We start from the raw sequence: 13,627 nt of genomic DNA, 5'->3' as shown, positions 1-13,627 counted from the left end.
CCTCCTTAAACCACACTGCATTGTGTGTTATCATATCCATTAATACCAACAACTGCCGATCCTGCAACAAACTCTGAATGTTCTCAAATGCACACAACATCTCTTTCTCTCTCTCTCTCTCTCTATATATATATATATATATATACATATACACATACCAAAAAATAAATGAAATGCAGGAAAATGTAGCTGATGAAAAATCAAGAAAAACAAATCTTACAGACATGAGATGCCAGAAAATAGACTATACATGGAATACAATGGATACATGTGCAGAGAAATTAAATCTAGTAATATGAACAAGCACATAACATTTTCACAACTGAATGCACAGCTGCAGCTGAGAAGATATACACAAATAGCTACAATGTAATAACAGACTCTGATGCCACCAAAAGCAAAATCTTCTGTAATAGACACCAAAGCTAAGATCTATGGAAGGATCACCTGGGAGGGATAAGATGAAACTGCCCCAGGCCTGGTCTCCTGTCCTAGATGGAATGTCTGAGCATATCTCTACCTAAACAAACCCTGCTGAAGACCACATGTCTGACAAGTTAATTGTTATAATAACAGTACTAAGAAGCATGAATGAGCATGACTGATGCAAGGAATATCACATATAAGATGTACATAATGCAAATATTTTGTCAGAGCTCTTAAACCTAACCAGTACAAAAGAACCTGACTAGGCATGGGAGATTGCCTCCTGGAGGATGCAGGCAACATGATACATTGATCATTTGTTGGATTATGAAAAACACAAGAAAACCCTTAATAACTGCACATCCAGCAAGAGTCAACATATCAGCAAAGCAGGCAAACGAGAACTTAAGATTCTGAACTTGAATCTTTTTTGATTTCATTATCTAATCCTACTCAATTGGAAAGCAAAAAAGATGCTTTCCAAGGGAAAATCATTTTATTTCTTCTCCACCATTTATTTATTCATTTATTGGCATTTGTTTACCAAGAAAGTTCACTGGGCCAAAATAACCCATTGTCAGTGGAGGTCAGGGAGAAAGGCTCCACAAAGGCAGTTAGTATAACAGTACATAAAATATAAAACAGTTTGTAGATACACGCAATATTAACAAAAACAGACAGAATAAATACAATAGTAGAAAACAAGTGTGCAAACACATATTTACAGATTTATACAAGCAAAAGTTACAAACTTATCAAGTAATCATATTATTATAAACTAGAGGTAATATACTGATAAAAACAATCATTTAGCAGTATTTTTAAGGAGTTCTGAGAGTATAAGCAGCACAATAGTGCAGGGCGGGGTGGAGGTGTAGACAGATAGTAAGACAAAGATAGATAGTAAAGCAAAGAATATACTTGTTTTAAGTAGTGCTAAAAGAAAGTTTGAAGAGGTGTGCATGTAAATTAAGGTATGAACAACTTAGGGTGTACGGAGTCAGGTTATGGATGGATGAGAACTGAGACATCTGCATTGCCATAGGGTAGAGAGGTGTCGATGCAGAGATTTTTTGAAGGAAGAGATATTACTGGAGGTTCTGATAGCTAATGGGAGAGAGTTCCAATGCTTGGCAATAGAGAAGGAATAAAACATGTCACCAGCTGGGAGTTTAGGTTTGTCTACTTGCAAGAGAAGTTGATTTTCAGATCTAAGTGGTCTATTTGGGTGGTAGTGGGTTAAGATGGAAGATAGGACTGGGCAGTCTGAGGGTTTGTAAATGATTTTGTGTGCTATAATTAGCTGCAGGTAGGTTAGATAATGTGGAAGTTTGAGCCAGTTAAGTTATTTTAGGGCAATGCAATGATGGGAAGAGTACATTGCGTTGGTTGCAAACTTGGCTACCTTGTTGTAACATGTCTGAAGCTTGTTTTTTACGGTGGAGTGGATATTGGTAAGGAGAGGAGCACCATACAAGAGAGAAGGCTGGAGAAAGGTTAAGGCAAGAGTATGCTTAGTAGAACAGTTACGATAGTATTTATGTCAGTGCCTAGTTTACAGTTTGTTTTTTTGATATTACTGTGGATGAGAAGGTCAAATGTCAGGTTTTCATCGAGAATAACTCCTAGTAATTTAGTGTCGGAGACAACTCCTATAGTAATGTTGTTTTGAGAATGAATAGTATATGAGTAAGCAAACCTGAACCCCCGCCACAGTAAGACTCATACAGGATCAGCGGCAACAGATATTTCCTTATCATCTCAGGTTCCCAACTGTTTTCTGAATCACATTCACTAAAATGGGAAGCCTACTTTTTCCATAACTGTCATTAATTTAATAGGTATACCCTCTTTTACTGCTACCAATGATGTTACTTTTGAAAGCATAATCAATACAAGTGCCAATACTACTGTCTCTCAAGGCATGGACTTATTTCTTTATTTTAACATGGGCCACATCTTTAATTAATAAGTCAAAATCATAGAGTTCAGTTACTCAGCTTATACAACAAAACTGGAAGAAGACTACTGATTTAAAAATGACTACTGTGATCTTTACAACATGCATTACAAAGTGTTATGTTGTGTCTGTACACCTTATATTTATCATATTATATTTATTATATTTGTATGCGAAACATTATACAGTGTTTTATTATGTCTATGTGTCTTAATTGTACATATGTTTGACTGTATAATGTATATTTGTAACTTACACGTATGGTTTTTTCAAATACATACTGCATACTGTGTTACTTTATTGGAGATTTTTCCCCATGGGTCTCCACTGAAAAGGGATTTCCAACTCAGTCTTACTCCCTGTAAGCAAATGCTAATATTGTAATATAATATAATATAATATGATATTATCTCATCTGATATAATATAATATAATATAATATAATATAATATAATATAATATAATATAATATAATTAAGGTGGAGGTGAGGTTACATCAAGGATCAGCTCTGAGCCCTTTCTTATTTGCAGTGGTGATGGACAGGTTGACAGACAAGATCAGACAAGAGTCCTCGTGGACTATGATGTTTGCAGATGACATTGTGATCTGTAGTGAGACTAGGGAACAGGTGGACGAGACCCTGGAGAGATGGAGATATGCTCTAGAGAGAAGAGGAATGAAGTTCAGCAGGACTAAGGCAGAATATATGTGTGTGAATGAGAGGGAAGATAGAGGAATGGTAAGGATGCAAGGAGTAGAGGGGGCAAAGGTGGATGAGTTTAAATACTTGGGGTCAATAGTTCAGAGTAACGGTGAGTGTAGAAGAGAGGTAAAGAGAGTACAGGCAGGATGGAGTGGGTGGAGAACAGTGTCAGTAGTGATTTGTGACAGACAAGTACCTGTAAGAGTGAAAGGGAAGGTCTACAAGAGGGTAGTGAGACCAGGTATGCTATATGGGTTGGAGACAGTGGCATTGACAAAAAGGCAGGAATCAGAGCTTGACGTGGCAGAGTTGAAGATGTTAAGATTTGCACTGGGTGTGATGAGGATAGACAGGATTAGGAATAAGTATATTAGAGGGTCAGCCCAGGTTGGAAGGTTTGGAGACAAAGCCAGAGAGGCAAGATTACGTTGGTTTGGACATGTGCTGAGAAGGGATGCGGAGTATATTGGGAAAAAGATGCTAAGGATGAAGCTACCAGGTAAGAGGAAAAGAGGAAGGCCTAAGATAAGGTTTATGGATGTAGTGAGAGAGGACATGCAGGTGGTTGGTGTGACACAGCAAGATGCAGAGGACAGGAAGAAATGGAAGCAGGTGATCCGCTGTGGCGACCCGTAACGGGAACAGCCAAAAGAAGATGAATATAACATAATATAATATAATGTAATATAATATATTTTGCATATCTTGCCTTGGTTCTTTGAAATCAGCCACCCTCAATGATCTGAGTGTGCAGCACTGAGGCATACTTTATTTACATGCTTAAGTTGATAAGAACATTAGCCTGATAGTACCACTCATACCTCAGGTACTGCAACCATTCTCTTATTCTTCAAACAGTTTCTAAGCTAGTCCTTAGAATGTCTAACATTTCATTGGCTGAAGATCTGAGAAACTCTTCCAAATAAGCTGGACCCAGGTAGTGCACGGCCTAGTAGATAAGAAGTACTGTATACACTCACCTGGCAGCAAAAGACATCCAGTTCAGATTCCACTGCAGAGGAGTAATACGTCCAGAATTGGAATCTCAGCCAATAATCTCACTGTGGAATTTGCACTCTAAAGTAGCACTACAACTCTGCCTGACAGCCCAAAGTGAAGGGCATTGTAGTTGTTCAACTGAGACAACTCCAGTGTACAGTTCATCTTAGCAAATTTGATGATGAAGTCTGGGAGATGTTCTTTAGATGAAAATATTACATCTTAACATGAGATGATACCTGGCTCCTACGCATTAGACTGTTGGCAAGAATTTCATATGCATCTCAAATTTGAGCAACACATTAATTAATTTATTTATAATTCTTAATTCTAGTCTACTCTGATTGTGCATTCATAGTATATTGCGAGGGGAAAAGAGAGAAAGATGAGAAGCATATTAAGTGGCATGTACCAGTAGAAGGGATTCCATAGCACTGACTATGCCCACAAAGAACAAATAAATAACAACACAGGCAAAAAAGAATATTATAGGAACTGTGATCTACATGATGAATCTAGAAAAAAAATGATCACATTATTTTATGTCAAAAATGCAGGTACATATTTCATTGTACAACACAGAAGAAGATAAAAGTTTAATTTAGCAAATTTACAGTCTGATATTGTACCTGTTAGGGACAGTGTCATAACTGGTCACATTTGCATTTGGTGAAGGGTAATTAGCACAAAACTTAGTTTAAAATTAGAAATAGATAGTAATACCCCTTACTAAATGAAGTACAGCATCTCAGAATTTATGGACAGCTTCAAAAAATGTCCTGCTGCAAGTGACCAGGGGCACATTCCTACTTATGACTACTATAGCACTTGTTTGCAGTCAGAGTACAGGAGTTCACAAGGGATAAAAATAAAGCAATTATTTGGTAGTGCTCCATGCAGAGGAATTTATGAGTCAAGAATCAAGAGGAAGGCAGTACACTCTTGGAAATGGAGACTGTCAGATTGACCATACTGACTTAATTTTACAGCAGGCTAGCTAATGTTACACACTTGTAGATTTCATTTAATAAAGTCCAATTAGCAAATGAATTAAAAAGTATTTAAGTGGTTACATATGTGGAGTCGCAAAATGCCACTTCATAGTTTGTAGGTTAGGCCCCAAATCACAGGTGGGCTTGAGGGGCAAAACCCAGGGTGTATTTAAAATTGCCCCTATATTCATTCAGTTTAAACTTAAAGAGGGGCAAGGAGCTACTTTGCTTTGCTTAATATCCAAAGGAAGTTTACAACATAAAAGAGGGATTATCTGAGAAATGTATTTATCTCACAAATAGTTTCTGTTTATGTGTCAGTGGAAGTTAAGCTATCTTGAACAGATATTTAGAGTATTACTAGCTTTGCAGCTGTACAAGAGGTTGCACTGGACTGGATCCTTTGAGGTTCTGTAGGTTAGAGAGGGGTCACCTCTCAAAAGTTTGTGGGAAGCAGAAAAGACAGAAAGGATGCTTTAAGGTGGTCCAGGTAGCTCAAGGAAATCAGACCCTTGATTATCTTGAGGAAATGCTGAGGTCTCTCAAGCTGGTTCATATGCATAGGCAAATTGTGATGTCTCCACTCTGGGCCAGTAATCAAGGAACCTGAATCCTCACAGCTGGCACTGGAGAGGGACGTTCACTTGGAACAAAAATGGATACAACCAGTATTTCTAGATGCAGTTCTCTGCATCAAGCACAATTTCCCTTAAGAGCACACAGGGAACACACTCTCAGTCTGGGGTCTGGATTTCACTATCTGTCTCCCTCCAGGTAACCAATAAGACTTCCCACTGGCACAGCTACAGAGGTGAGACCTCAGCCGAGTGTCCAAGCCAAGTTCTCCAGCACCCTCTCTGTGAAACCAGTGCTTCGTCTCCCTAATCCAAACAGCTGACACACATACTTTGAGATTTGATTTGCAGACACACACACATGTACATATACACCTGAAAAGGGCTAGCACAGATTTACTAGTTATGCTCCCTTCTGCCCAGACTATAAGGTAGTTACGCCACCACCAGATACTCCAAAGCCAGCTACTCTAAGGCTCTTGCAAAGGTACCCAATTATACTGAGTGAAATTAATATTAATACAAATGGTAGTTTGACCAACAACAAGGCTTTCAGGAATGGCCACAGCTGTCACCAAATATATAAGTACTCCCCAAGATTAAGATATTCTCTAAAAGACCAGCCGCAATGAAAAGTTTAAATATATTTAATAAATAAGAAAAAAACATAATAATACTAAATATCTACTTACAGTAAACACCAGAGTTTCAATCACAGGAAGTATTAAAATAACACAAATTAATAGATTCCCACAGATACAGAAAAACAGTACTTAACTAATCTCACTATATTTTCCTGAATGATCTAAAGAATTACTAATCCCTGATCACTTACTAGAGCGAGGCAAGATGAAGTAGGTGAGAGGTCCTTCTCTGTCAGGTTCCAAAAACAGACTGTGATGAGACTTCAGTCTCACCTAGTATTAAAATATCAGCTTTAGTGATGGATTACAGAATGACATCACATACATCTGGACATCTGACTTCTGTTTGACATGCTAGCCCCCTTGGCTAGAAGCTGTCAGGATTTAGCACATATGTGGCAATAATACACACACATACATAGCCTTGCTAAGATCTGCTGCAGCTCCTGGAAGTCATAAAGCAATTTCAAATCTCCACCCTTCCAGTGTAGCTTTTAGTTCACACCAAAGACAATGCAGAAAGCTTCCTAGTACAGACTTTTTGTCTCAGATTGCATTGAGAACTGTAAGATACAATCTATATGGCCTCAGCCAGGTAATGTATTTCAAACTATTTTCAAAGTTAGGTGGATTGAGATTAACCTCTTCTCTTCCAGCATCCTCTGTTAAAACATATACATTTAAACAGTTACAATAATGCATTTATATTTCTTTTTCTGTTCAGTAGGGCAAACTATTGGTACATTTTTTACACAAGTAGCTTTACAAATACATTTTTCAACACAGGCACCTGTACAAATCAGTTTGATAAACAAATGACATATAATTCTTTGCAAAATTCCAGCTGTGTTAGCATATGTTACACATCCACTGCCCTACTTCTCCTGGTATAGCTGGCAATACCTCACATCATCACACAAGTACACACCAAAGGGGGCATTATATGCTGAGTATGGGTCTGATAAGGGAGGTCTAGAGAAGGATGATAATCTCCTTAGATCCAGAAGAAATATCTCTGGTGATTAGTCTGGCTAGGCAAAAGGATTTTCTAATAAGGGTTCTAAGTGCAGAAGTCTACCAGTACAGAAAGAATACAGAAGAATATTTAAATCATCACTACTACATTCTATTTTAAGTTTGGTGACCTAGAAACCTACAAAAATGATTAAAAGCACCCCCCCCATTCACATCTTACTAAAAGGCTGCTGCAAAACTATGCTGCTAGCCCAATAAACAAAAAAAGAGACCATTCAACAGTCTCGGTCGGGGAGCAATCAGCTAGAGTACATGGTAACATAGTGATGGGTAGGTGAAGAAATTGGTAATCTTCTTTTTCAAGGTGGAAAATGTTGGGACCTTGCCTTTTTAAAGAATGGGGACAGAGTGTATTGGGTACCTGATGTTCTTATGCTCAGCTAAATATTTGGTTCAGTGTTATTAAGTGCTGCCACTTTAATTAGTGAGAGAATTAGGACTGGTAAATAAAAATGGAGACTTAACCTGGTAAGATGGGAATGAGTGCTGCAGTGTGGTGCAAATGTAAGCAGTGGCTGTGCAGGTGTGGAACACCAACCAGTCTGGTATATGTTTGCACCTCAATTTAGAAATCTGTTACTGGAGATCATTGAATGTGACATGGGATAAAAAGTGCAGCTTAACAGTGTCCAGCAAAAAAAAAAAAAAAAAACTGACATATGGTTATACAAGGCCTGGCTACTTATGTGCATAACTTTCTTTCATTTGATCACCATGTTTCCACCACAGTCAGGAAATCATTCTATCTGGTCCAGTTAATTTCCAAGGGAATATCATTAACCTGAAAGCCATTCTACCACTGTACTCTTACCTAATAAGACTCTTCACTGAACACAGTAGCCCCTTTGGTATCTTAAAAATCCAGGTATAAATTTCAGTTAGAAAGATACCAAAGATTTCTAACAAGAAAATTAAAGGTATTAAATCATTTAACCATCCTGGCAGATTAGCATGACTCTTCTTATACTCAGCAGCCTATCAGTTGCTCTGAGTTGAACTATGTCTTGCTTTTCAAGCCATTAAAGATCCAATCCTGTTTGACCTTTGCTTCATACAGCCAGTGGCTTTACAAACACCTGCACTAGAGGTGTAAATCTACACCAACAAATAAACCAAGACTCACCTGAGAAATAATTTCTTAACTCAATGTATTCCCAGTCTATGAAATAAGTTACAACTACAGGTCAAACAAAGTACTATTTTGGCTATTGTTAAGGCTAGTCTTGATGATTGGATGGGTAGACACAAAATTACTTTGGTTATCAAGTCTTGCCCTGTTCAATTTATGACATGAGTACTGGTAAGTGCTTGTAAAAAGTGGCAGGGACTTTCAAATGTGTCATCTTAAAGTTGTGTATGACTAGGTGTCTTATGGTTTTCATGATCATTTGCCTAGCACTGCTCATTTGTTCCTGTATAAACCAAATGTTCTTAAGTCTCAGTTTACATCCCAGACACTCCAAACCTTTGCCATTTAGGAATCGTGCATAGCATACTTTCTAACCTTCTCATTTTCCTTTGTCCATTTAGTTTCCAGAACAATACACCATACTCCAGAGGTGGCCTTACCACTGTCTTGGACAATGGGAGGATAACCTCAGTGCCTCTGGAAGCCAACCCCACAAAGCACACTCCAGCACTTTACTGACCTTTGTCAGTGACATGTCATGCTGCACAGCATGATACAAATTAGGGGTGAGTATACCCTTAATCCTTTTCACCTCTGTTTGGCTTAAGATCACCACACAGGTAAGCTTCATTTTTCCAGAAGATCCTCCTTACAAACTGCATAATCTTAAGCAGTCCAATAACAAACCACAAATGCCACCTATATGTCCAGAGTGCCAGTTGTCTCAGACCTCTCTTGAACATGACTGTCATCTGTGATCACCACACTTATCTTTGTAGTCCCATCACATAAGTTAATATTGCCCTCAAAACCTATGATATCTGAAACAAATATGCTAAGTTGGAATAAATTCTATGGGGCAGTTTGGCAGAATTCTTGTATGCAAACTGTCTAATTAAGCAGGCAAGGATATGGAGTCATAAAGCTTAAGTCTTTTCAGTGAAAGCTGAACTATTTTTAATGAGTGTGTCAAGGCTAAGGTACACACTATGGGCAGAGTGTACTTGGAATTCAGTAAAGCCAACGACACAAAGCCACAAAGGCAACTAGTGAAAAACTAACAGGTTAGCAGTAGGACTCAAATCCCTCAGGTGCAGAAAGAACTACTTATCTGCCAGGGTGCAGAAGGCAGCAGTTAGGAAGGAGCTGCCAACTGAGAAGACAATAATAAGTAGGGTAAACACACAGTTTATTGGTGGGATCAGCCATGTTTGTCATGTCTGTCTTAAAATATCTAAAATGAGTTTAAGGGTAAGGTCATCCAATTTAGGTTCATAGCCATTCATCCCAAACATCTGACAAGTTCTGATACCCTAGATAAGTGTGAGAATGGGCCTGGGGCATGAACCATTTACAGGTTACCTGTGTCCATTAGAGACATAGGTGTCAAACCAGGGATGAATTTCCAGTTTCCCATCAAGTTGTCCAAGTTGCACTTGAATTGGATGGGGAGCCTTTTCAATAGACGGGGTAGTCTTTGAGATACATACCTCTCTCTCCAGCAGGTCCTGTTTATATCACAGGCAAGGTTTAAGTCTTTAGAATGGGTAATTTTGATGCTGTTTGTTTTGTGGCTGTGCAGGAGGTTCATAGAGTGGGATCTGATAATGCCCTGTATGCCCGACATAGATCTCCCCTCAAAAGCCTGTAGGAGACAGAATACAGGGTTAGGGCCTTGAGGTGTCTGCATAGGACATTTTACTTATACCCTGTATTGTTTTAGTGAAGAACCTCTGTGGACATTCCAATTGAAGGATATGCCTGGCTAAGTACATACCAAAGGGAGCACTATATTCAATGACAGGTCTGATGAATACCAAATACAGTGGAACAACGACTTCCTTGGACTTAGATGCCATACCATTTTTTATAGGTTGAGAAACACAGAATGATTTCCTCACCACTGTAGACATGTGATGGCTAAAGGCTAGATTACTATCTATGTGTGTCTCTAAGCTCCTGACTACTGGGTCAAGTCTAAGGGGTGTGTTGTCAGTATGATAGTTACCAGGGATGGATGACTTCCCAAATGATACTGCTATGCATTTCTTGGCATTTAGTTTTAGTTCATGGCTGTGACACCAGTTGTTTGTCTGTGTCAGCCCCTCATGGAGAACATCTGTGTCAGTATGAGATTCAATGACAGCTCTTAATTTGTAATCATCTGCAAATTTAGTCGGCCAGAGACAATGACACTGGCCTTGACTTCTGAGAAGTAAATGCCAAAAAGGAGTGGTCTAAGGACTGATCCCTGAGGGACTCCACTTGTGACTGGCCTCTTTGTAGAGGTGGACTCCTCATTTCTAACTTCCTGGGTCCTGTCTGTGAGCCAGTTGGCTATCCATCAGGTGACAGATGGGTTTGTACCTAACATCTTGAGTTTATCAACAATGCCTGAGTGGTGTATTGTGTCAAATGCCTGGGCAGGTCAAGGTAGGCAGTGTGAACGATTTTGCTGTCATCCATTGCTTTGGTGACCCTCTCAAAGAAGTTTACCAGGTTCAGTAGGTATGAACTGCCCTTGACAAAATGAAACTGGGCTGGGTCCAGTGTCTGGAGGTTTACTATATCTCTGTTAATCATCTCCATGATAATTTATTACATGGCTTCACATATAAGACTAGTGGGACTTATGGGGCTGTAGTTTACAGGGTCTGTAGATGGCCCACCTTTGTGCAGAGGGATGAATGTTGCATTTCTGCACTCATGAGGCACAAAGCCTGTTTGCAGGCTACAGTTAAATAGTAATTCCAGAGGCCCTGATAGGTCATGTTTTATGCTATTTAAAAGGTATCCTGGGATATTGTCTGGGCCCATTGATGCAGTGCTCTTGGTCTTAGAGAGAGCATTAAGGACCTGTTCACTAATGGTAGTAGGGGGAGTTATATTTGATGCTATTTCTTCAGGGAAGGTTGAAGGGGAGAGAGGGGTAAAGTTGGAGCTGAATTTATCAGCCAGGAGGTATGCTGTATCGTCCGGCTCAGTATAGGTGGCTCCATTCACAATGAGCTCTGCACACAATTGTGCATTGCCTTTGAGGTTGTGGACATAGCAAAATAATGCTTTGTGGTTGTCCTTGGCCTCGGAGGCCAAATTTACCTCAAATTTGGCTTTGGTAGACTTTATTTGTCCTCTGAGCTGTTTGTTTAGTTTGATGACAGTGCTTTTATCCTGCTAGGTGCTGCACCTCCTAATTTTTGCCATGATTTTCTTCCTCCTGTTATGCAGCCTATTGATTTTGTGATTCCACCAGGGTGGTTTGTTATTTGAATTAATTCTGTACTTCTTCCTGGTGGGTACAGCTGCCTCTATGCAGCTATTAACATGCTTATATAGGGTTTATGCCAACAGTTCTGCATAGGCAGCAGTGTTCTCAGGGTTTATGGGGGCATGACATCTTGTCAGGTTCTCACTTAATAGCAGAAGGTTAGCCTTAGAATAGTTCCTGAATATTCCAGGTTTAGCTGGGCTCCAGTTTTTATTTTTACTTCAAAGGAAACCATTTTCTGGTCTGACCTAAACAGGGAAAGCATTACAGTAGGGGGTGTGCAGCAGTCTCCCTTATTAGTGAGGCCCATATCCATTATGATTGCACCCCTGGTTGGTATATTGATTATCTGGTCCAGGGAGTTTGTGTTTACAAAATCCAGGAATCTCTGTGCATGTACATTTGGTGTCGCATAGGATTCCCAGTTAATAGCGGGGTAATTAAAGTCACCCATGAATATGGTATTGGGTTGGATGGTTAGTGTTTCTAATAAGTTTAAATACATGGTGTGGGTTTCCTGGGTCATACAGGGGAACCTATAGCTTGCAAGGAAGTGGTATTAGATTTTACTTATGGTGATTTGAACATGGAGCAGCTCATATGCATTGTCCTGTCTGACCAGCCTTGAAGTACATTTATTTTTGATGTAAATAGAGACACCTCCACCTTTAGTCCCTGCCTGTGAAGTAACTGACCTAAGTATGTGGAAGGCATTATAACCTTGCACTGTTGGTGTGCTCTCTGCGGCTTTAAACCATGTCTCAGTGACCGCACAGACATCAGCATTCTCTAGGGTAAAGAGAGCTTCTAGGGAGTGGAGTTTTTGTTTAGACTCCTAGCATCGAGCAGTAATACCTTTAGATTTTCTTGGTTTTGATTTGCTATGCTGGAAGTACTTTCAGTTTGGCATTGCCTAAAAAAAGGCTCTATGGGGGAAGACAATGTTTTAACTAATTTTCAAAAGCCTAGAGGGGAGAGGTGCAGGCCATCTTTGGCAAAGTAGCGTGGTCTGTTGACTATTTTCTTCCATGCTGACCAATACTGCACCCCTTTAAAATGACACCAGAAACTAAGCCAATTTTTAAAGTCACTCATCTTCTGTTCATAATGTGGCATGATCCTTGGAGAAGGTAAAATGCTGTTCAATGCTAGCCTCATACCAGCCTGAGACACATATTCCAAGAGCTCCATGATGTTTTTCTTCATATAGTCTAGGGGGGTATGTCTCAGGTCATTTACTCCCACATGGACTATGACTGAGTCATATTGGAAATTGTGGTCCAATGACCTGAGTGTATGTGTAATGTGATGGATCCTAGCCCCTAATAAGCAACTCACCATAACTTTCTCCTTACTCAGCCTGGTGAGAGGGACATCAGTGTGTCTCACGATGGAGTCTCCAATGACCAGAATGTTGGATTGTGTGGTGGCTTGCCTTACGGCCTTAGAGACAGAAGCTCCATGAGATGAAGCTCTATGTGTTGATGTGGCTGTTGTATTGAAAGACTGCATTTGGAGCTACTGAGGGTATTTGTTATGTGTACGTCATCTAGGAGGTCTTTGTGGTTTAGGAAGGTTACATGTAAGTGCCTCAGCATATGTGGGTTGATATGTCTGCTTTGAATTGTGTGTGATGGGTGCAGTGTGTGTACTACTGTCAACCTTATTGACATTAGGAGTACTTTTATGTGAGAGCTTTGCTTCCAGTGACATTGTGTAAATACATCTCTCACATGCCATATCAGTTTGTTTGAAAATGAAATGGTTGTCAGTAAACATGAGGCAGTTTCTTCATTGCCTCAGGATGCCCATGTCCATCATGCTGGTAATGGAGATAGTGGGAAAGTTTATATCCATAGCAAAAGACCATTTTTTTTTTATTAGACAGCTGGAGT

The 13,627-nt window shown here is 39.5% G+C and overlaps 1 protein-coding gene across 1 annotated transcript in view; it reads right to left on the bottom strand.

The window, feature by feature from the left end:
• The window catches only part of DEPTOR (DEP domain containing MTOR interacting protein), a 1,242,917-nt gene that overhangs the window by 1,116,423 nt on the left and 112,867 nt on the right, over positions 1 to 13,627 (bottom strand). The gene's annotated exons all lie outside the window — the stretch shown is intronic.

This window comes from Protopterus annectens, chromosome 3.part1 (assembly GCF_019279795.1).
Source record: "Protopterus annectens isolate FY-2018-M chromosome 3.part1, PAN1.0, whole genome shotgun sequence".
Classification (NCBI taxonomy): Eukaryota; Metazoa; Chordata; order Ceratodontiformes; family Protopteridae; genus Protopterus; species Protopterus annectens.
This window is presented reverse-complemented; position numbering and strand designations above follow the sequence as displayed.